The sequence below is a fragment of the Calidris pugnax genome, unplaced genomic scaffold (genome assembly GCF_001431845.1).
Source record: "Calidris pugnax isolate Ruff unplaced genomic scaffold, ASM143184v1 scaffold14, whole genome shotgun sequence".
Classification (NCBI taxonomy): Eukaryota; Metazoa; Chordata; class Aves; order Charadriiformes; family Scolopacidae; genus Calidris; species Calidris pugnax.
In genome coordinates this window covers 12,700,077-12,708,383 of record NW_015090793.1, presented here as the reverse complement: position 1 = coordinate 12,708,383, position 8,307 = coordinate 12,700,077, and positions in this window count along the sequence as shown.

Below are 8,307 nucleotides of genomic sequence, written 5' to 3'. Positions count from 1 at the left end.
TTCATATTCAAGACAGACAAACACATGGAGAAGTGTGAAGAAGTCTGACATCACTGAGGTAGGGAGCAAGAAAACCTGGGCTTGCTCAGCCTCACTGGAGAAGTCTGAAAGGGAGACGACCTCAGGCAGATAAACGGTCCCTTCTGGTGATCCAGCTGGGATCAGTTCCCTGGCCCATTCCACCGCATGCTCATGAGCACAGAGGGAATGCACAGGTGAAGGGATGCTGAGAATGGCAGGAAGAAGCCTGTAGAGAAAAGGAGGCTTTGGTCAAGACACAAAGTCTGGGAGAACCACAATTTAGCCTCTAGCCAAGACAAAGTAAAAAAGCTTTCTTCTGTGTTGCATCCAGAAAGAGAAATGCAGGCTGTGAGTCAATCTCCTCATGCCAAAGCCAAGATGTTAAATGGTAGGCAACTTTCACATCAGGTGGAATTTACAATCCAGCTGAGCACACTTGATTTAAATAACTTGGCTGGAAATATGGGGATTTTGCAGCCAAAGCCTTACCTTAAGCAGCCATCGCACCACAGGTGCAAATCCCCACCAGCCCCTGGAGACAACCTAAGAGAGGTATCACTGGGTTATAGCACCCGCACGTGCAGCAAAACAAATTGCATTTCAACATCTCTGGTTTTCTTTTCCCTTAATGAGGGTGGATAGGTGGAGAGAGAAGAACAGTTCTTCGTTAATTTGTGCTGGAATCATCTGATTCTTGGTCACTTCTTGCGTGTTGTGGGCTGAGTCACGGACCTTGCAGGACATTTATTTCAAATGGAGACAAACGCCCTGAGAAGGAGATAGCCTTTTTAATTAAATGGGTTTTAATGGAAACAAGGGAAGAGACAGGTGATATTGAAACTGGGGCTGCTGTGACAGACTTCTTAACTAATGACTTCTAAATTGGATACAATTTACATTTTGAAAAGATACAGGAAGCTCATTAAGGCTCTAGACAAACAGCTTGGCTGGCCAGAGGAGGGAGGAGTGGGCTCTGCAGCCAGAGCAGTGCTGTACGAGACAGATACCCAGAACTATAGCAACTACTGCACATTAACACCACCACTATTTATATAATGGTTGTCCTCCCCAGGACTGATATTTTTATCCGATTTTCAGCTACAAAAAGCCAGGCACAGAAAAGTAACCTGCCCAGTGCTGGGACTAAGCTCAGATGAGCTACGCAGCGTTAATCAGGGATGATTTCCAGCAGAAAACGCAGGTCTAGAAGAGCAGGTCTTTTCTGAGAATGTGTTAATTCCCAAGAAACATTGGTTAGGAGCCATCTGTTATAATTTATAGCCAAAAGAGATGAAGAAAACAATGCAGATGAATTGTTGGACAGACATCCACACACACAGATGGGGTCACAGGCACATGGTCTAAACCAGGTGGTGAGGGCATTAACCGGTGACAGCCCCTGCTTGAAATCAGGGCCATCCCAATCCACACACCCCGCATGGTTTCTGTGATCACCAAAGAGCCTTTGAAAGGCTTTGCTTTTGCTTCAGTGCACACCAGGAAATTTCCAAGAATCATTTCTCACCCACGCTGCTCTTGCAGCCGCAGCCAGCGCCCTGTCTGCCGGCTGCACTGACTCATACCCAAAAGGTAAATCCCCACCTCTGTGGCTACGCGGGAGGAAAGCATCTAAGTATCAGTTCTAGGGATTTCGCTTCACTGTGATTTTTTTTCTTTAATCCCTCATTAGCACAGCAGTCTCCATCTCTAAATATTTTTCAAGGCCTGTTTAGGGAAATCCTTGGATTTCTTTTAGATTTATATTTTTACTGGCATTATTTGTTTCGATTCTTCCTCCAGCTTTTAAGGAGAAAGAGCCTTTATCTGATCACCAAGTCTCACTCCCTGCATCTCTCCGCTAGTAATACCTGCCCCAGAAGCAACTGCGGTGTGGCTGAACTAGGCCAAACACTTAAATCTGCAGAAAAAAACTGCCATAAAACACAACACTGTGTGAAAAAACTCATAATAGCTTTAAACCTTCCAGCACCTTCTGATATGTTGTGGACTCTAAAGCAGGAAGACAAAAACGAGTGGAAACTGCTACACAGAGCAGATTCCAAGTTTATGGAATGTCATTTGCAAGTGACAGTACAGTTGATGACTGTGATCACCTGCATTCCATACAGAAAAGGAAAATAAGGGGAGATAACCATGAGATCCCACCTAGTGGAGTCTTTCTCATATAACTTCCAACAAAGCTCTGTTACAGCCTAACCAAGGTAGGACCACAAAGTTTGCATTCAGCAGCAACCTGGGAGCACACAGCAGACAGAAATCCAGGGCTGCAGTTGTGCTCTGCAGGCAGAGCTTGGACAGATTGACCCAGCTACCTGAAATAAAAGCTCTCAAAACCAGAAGTAATTTAGAGAGGAGATATTGCTTTATTCGACATCGGGTGCTCAGGTGGAAATCCAGAAATCTAGCACCCCTTACTGGGAATATTCACCCATTACTTATAAACAAAAGATTCTCATTATTCTGCCTACCTAATACATAACTCCACCTAGGCTTACACATTCATTAAGATGACCGAACAGCCCTTTTGCACATGCATATTAAATTTTGCAGTGGCAGCAAAACACTTCTGCAGGGGCGTGAGTTCCCCAGTGATCGTTCGGGTAAGGATACCCTTCCTCACATTAACCTTTTAAAGGTACTGAGTCATCTCAGCACAGTAAAATTTTACTGTAAGTTTGCCAGCTTCTTGAAGATGATAAGGATGTTCCTTGAAGTAGCCACAGCTCTGTCCTAATTGATAAAGGAGTACATACTTGGACATAACACGACAACCTTGAAGTGGTAAACTACTTCTTGTTATCCCATCCTTATCACTATCAGCTCGGTGACTAACTATTTTCTCACACAGTAAGAAGCTCAGTAATTAACAATTTTCTCACACAGTAAGAAGGTTAATAGGAAGGCAACAACATTTCAGCTAGCATATGGTTACAGACAAAAGAGAGGCCTGTCTTTGGTAACAACCCCTTCGCTTAAAAACTTCACTAACTCCAGAACAAGAGACCAATGCAAGCAGAACCTAATTTTCCCCTGTCTTGCTTTCATCTTGGTTTTGTGGCTGTCTTAATTTTGCAGGTTTTTTTATCAAGAACTGTTTTGATTAGAATTGAAAAGAATAGTTTGGGTTGGAAGGGACCCTTAAAGGCCATCTAGTCCAAGCTCCCTGCAATGAGCAGGGACATCTTCAACTAGAACAGGTAGCTCAGAGTCCTATCCAACCTCACCTTGAACGTTTCCAGGGATGGGACAACTCATTCTAGTGTCTCACCTCCCTCATTATAAAAAATTTCTTCATTGTAGCTACTCTAAATCTTCCTTCTTTTATTTTAAAACTATTACCCTTTGTCCTACGACATCTTCAACTAGAACAGGTAGCTCAGAGTCCTATCCAACCTCACCTTGAACGTTTCCAGGGATGGGACAACTCATTCTAGTGTTTCACCTCCCTCATTATAAAAAATTTCTTCATTGTAGCTACTCTAAATCTTCCTTCTTTTATTTTAAAACTATTACCCTTTGTCCTACTGCAACAGGCCCTGCTCAAAAGTTTGTCCCCATCTTTCTTTTAGGCCCCAGTTTAAAAATTATCTGAAGCAACAATAAGGTAGGTTATTTCACTTAAAGCAAGCAAACCAAGCAGAGCACTGAGAAAAAGAACGAGGGTCTCAGCAGACCAAGACAAGTCTCACAAGCTTCTCTAGAGGCTTTGAGGAGGTGCTGAGCTACCACATGGTGTATTCTGGGGCTAGGGGGAGTTCACCCCACACGTAGGGTTACCAGCTCATTGCCCTGCAATTATAAAATACATCTGCAGGTCTTTAACTCTGGCACACTGATTCAGACACCTCCCAGAGTCTGACCCTGCAATCCACAGAGTGCGTCCTGGAAGGTGCTGAAGACCTTTTGCACCCACTGGCACAGAAGGAATGGATTCAGAAATGCATGTTCATTAACACGTTTATAGACGAGCATTTGGAAGAATACCAGAGGTCCATACCTAAGCAGGAGGGAGCAGGCAGGCAATGTTTGCATTATTTCGCCCGTAAATATATTTTTGTTACATGAAGGTTACATCCACATTGCAAATTCAGGCATGTGCCCAGGCACTGGAAAGTAATCATCCATGTGAGAAAATTGTTAGAAAGTTCCCCAGCATAAATTTGGGTGCCAATTTGAATTTTCCTAGATAATTCCCAGGCACAGTTCAACGCACAGAACAGTCCAAGAACAACTCCCAGCAGGCAGTTTGCATCCAGCCACCCTCTCCTGGAAGGCAAGACAGTTTACAAGCGTGGAAGAGGGGGCATTTTGTGCCAGCTGGCCACGGGGCTGGCCACAGGATACACTTAGTTCCTGGATGCACTTAGTTTCTTAGCACAGATGAAGCTGAAATGCCTCTACTTATGAGTCTCATTACTGGACATCAATACGTGACGCCACCCACCCTACGCTTACTGAATCCAGCACTCTGGCACTGCACTGCCAGCTGGATCCATTCTCAGTACTATTACCAAAAAGTGACAATCTCCCACGCAAGCGTATATAATTCCTCTATACAATGAGGCATTTGAGGGGGGGAATGTGCTGTTTGACCTTTTGTCAAAAGAAATTGAAAAGCCACATATTTTCCCCCAAAACTGTCTGCATCAGGAGCAGGCGCTGGCTGAGGAGATCTCACGGGTTTGCAACTTCTGGATTACTATGATCCCACCATGGTGCAATATTTGCAAGATGGAGTAGAATCAGTTAAGCTCCAAGAGGCAGTCCTTTAACTAAATTATCACTCACTGCTCATCGCAGGCTTCACGTACATCTTCCTAGTGTCTTGGTAGGGAGGGACTCCTCCAGATCTAAACTAGGAAAAATGCAAACGGGCATCTGAGAAATAACAGCCCAAATGAAATAAAATGTTTCTGAAGACGACCATGGTGTCGTAACCAAACTGAGCGGAGCATCTGATGCACTGTCAGTCAGCTGTAGTTGGAGCTCTGTTTCTACGTGGCATGATGGTGACACCTACAGGAAAAAAACTCATCTGCTATCTCTGCAGCCCAGAAAGGAGCAGATGACATCACTTTATTAACATTATCTCCTTATTAAAGGAGATAATAGGGACTGTGCAAGCAAGTAAAATACGTATCACTCGCACGAGCGCTGGCTGCAGACCAACGTCATTAGCAGGGTAATGACAAAACGGGATCTGGGAGCCATCAACTCCCTCCAAATCTGCTGAAGCCACTAGCACCAAGCAAAGCACAAATGACAGTAAAATCAGGCCAAAAAAAAAAAAAAAAGGAAAGTTATTGTAATAATGCTTCTTTCTGAAAGCATCTTTCGAGCTTTGCTTGGCGTATGCCTGTGTGTGGCTCCAGAACACGGCTACTTGTGCACCCAGAGAGCCATGGACTGAGTCCCACTGAGACTATCGCTGAACACAGGTTTGGGAGAACATCCCACAGCTTCCCACTCCTCCAGCGATGAACTCACTGCAGGGCAGAGCACAGGCTGGTACCTCACACCTGGCCTGTGCCCGTCTACTATTTTCTCAGCAGCATTACAGGACTTGATACAGGACTATGGAAGAACGTTCAAACATTAGAGCACATAATATTTCTTAGGAACATTAGTATGATCTCCAATCAGTATTGATTTTAAGAAAGTAAAATATCCTACAGATAATGTAACTACAAGCTTTGTTTTTAACTCTCATTAAATAGTCACCATTTGTCAAATTCGCAGGCAAAGAAATAGAAGAAAAACCCAGGTATCTGTCATTCAGTTTTTATTTTTACAAGCAATTGTAAACATTACACATGATATAAAATACTCATTGTCTGAAGCATACCCTAAAGATAACCACCAGGAAAGCTTCAGTTCATAATTTATCTAGTTGTGTATAGGTACAATTTCCCTTGTGCCTCAAAAGTTACCAGGGGACAGGTCCTTTCTGACCACACAGTGAGTATTAGACTAACCTGGTAAGAGAGAAACAGACCACAGACAATACAGTATGTACAAAGAATAAACAAAGGGGCATTGTCCTTGATTTCCAAAATGAGATTTGAAAGATTAATATTAAAATAAAACCATTTAATAAAACATCCAGTCTATAGTTCAGTTCCTTTTTGAGCACTTCCCACTGTGTTGCCAGTTCTACGTTGCTAAGACGCAGCAGAAGCTGTTTTCTGTGGCAGACAGATCTGAATTTGTCTCAAGCTCATGACGGTGTGTGTGCAGGCAGCTGTGCAGTCCCCAATAATGAGTAATTAGCTAACACAGTTCTTTTGATTGTGTCTATATGTCCAGTAGCCTCTAATTTCCATTTTCATTTTGTTAAAGCATTTCCCCCCAAAATACCTCCCAACAAAAATAGTGCTTTAAAAAGCCACGCTAAAGGGAGGTCTGAAGCAAAAAAAGGGCTAGATCAGTCAGAATTTTACAACCACCAAGTCAAAACAAGTAAAAACTAAAATACTTCTTGTTCATGGAAGGACTGGGGCAGAGCCCAACAAATGGTACCAGATCTAACAGTGGGCAATCAAAGAAGGGAGGTGTGTGGAATTTTGTTCTCCACCCCCAGCTGTAAATTCCTGCAGCATCTTTTTGTGCTGATACACGTTCTGATCTGGCTAAAAACTAAATCCGGAAAAAAAGAAAAAAAAAACCGAATTGGTTCCCTGCTCTGGTCAGAGAGCATCGCTACCTGTCAAAGGGAAGTGACAGGAGGCTCCATTTGTCAGGACACCAGCATTAGATCAGCTTAAAACAATTATGAACCTACAGCCCCAGGCCACCCACCTGCACCGGCTCTGCATAGATCAATGCTAACCTGATTTTTGAACAGACCGGCTTCCTCTGGGTGGCTTGGTTTCCTACATTTTTACCAAATTAAGCCAGCTTACTATGCGAGACAGCTAGTTTTGGGACAGATCAGGGTCAGCCTCTCCAATTTTGTCAGGGGCAAAAAGTGCTTTGGTTCAGGCCGCGTCAGGATATCATTTCTTCAGCCGCCCGACATGCAGCTGAGCCAGGCAGCTCCAGCTCCATTCCATGCCTACATACTGCTGACTTAGTAACAGAAGTTATGGATTACTCGAAGGTGTAACTCAAGCCTCATTGCCAGGGGCACCCCGGCAGCCAGCATGCTCAGCGCAGCCTGCCCGGGGCAGAGCTGGTGCATGCACTCTGGTGCAGGGTATCTCCACACACGGGAAAACCTGCTGCACCCACATGTGCCCACTCCACGGTGCTGCTGCAGGAAACACCTCAGCAGCAGCTCCCATAAAATCGTAGAATGGTCTGGGCCAGAAGGGACTTCCAAAGGTCATCTAGTCCGACCTCCCCACAGTCAGCAGGGACACCCCCAACTGGACCAGGTTGCCCAGGGCCTTGTCGAGCCTCACCTTGAATATCTCCAGGGATGGGGCCTCAACCACCTCCCTGGACAACCTGTTCCAGTGCTCTACCACCCTCACAGTAAAGAACCCTCTCCTAATCTCCAATCTAAATCTGCTCTTCTTCAGCTTAAAGCCATCGCCCCTTGTCCTATCACTGCAGGCCTTTGTAAACAGACTCTCCCCAGCCTTCCTGTAGCCCCCCTCAGGTACTGGAAGGCTGCTATTAGGTCTCCCCGGAGCCTCCTCTTCTCCATGCTGAACAACCCCAGCTCCCTCAGCCTGTCCTCATAGCAGAGGTGCTCCAACCCCCTGATCATCCTCATGGCCCTCCTCTGGACCCGCTCCATCAGGTCCCTGTCTTTCCTATACTGAGGGCTCCAGACCTGCATACAATACTCCAGGTGAGGTCTCACCAGAGCAAAGCGGCAAAATCCCCTCTCTGGACCTGCCAGCAACACTTCTTTTGATGCAGCCCAGGATGCGATTGGCCTTCTGGGCTGCAAGTGCCCACTGTCAGCTCATGTCCAGCTTCTCGTCCACCAGCACCCCAAGTCCCTTTCCTCAGGGCTGCTTTCTCATCCCCTAGTCTGTAGCGATAGCGAGGACTATTCCGGCACTCCCACGGCCGTGCCCGGCAGCCGGGCTCGACAGCACCGCACTCAGGGGCGGGTTTTCCTCGCAGTTTTTAATTCCTCCTGTCAACGTCCCTCCCTGTCGCACCGGCGGCCGGGCCGACCCCCGCGGCCTCCCCCTCAGCGCTCCCTCCCCCGCCCTGCGGGCAGCGCTCCCTCACGGCCGCTCCTCGCCGCCAGGCCCCCTCCCCGCGCGGGCTGCCCGTCGTTGCGCCAGCCGGGTCCCGCCGCGCCCC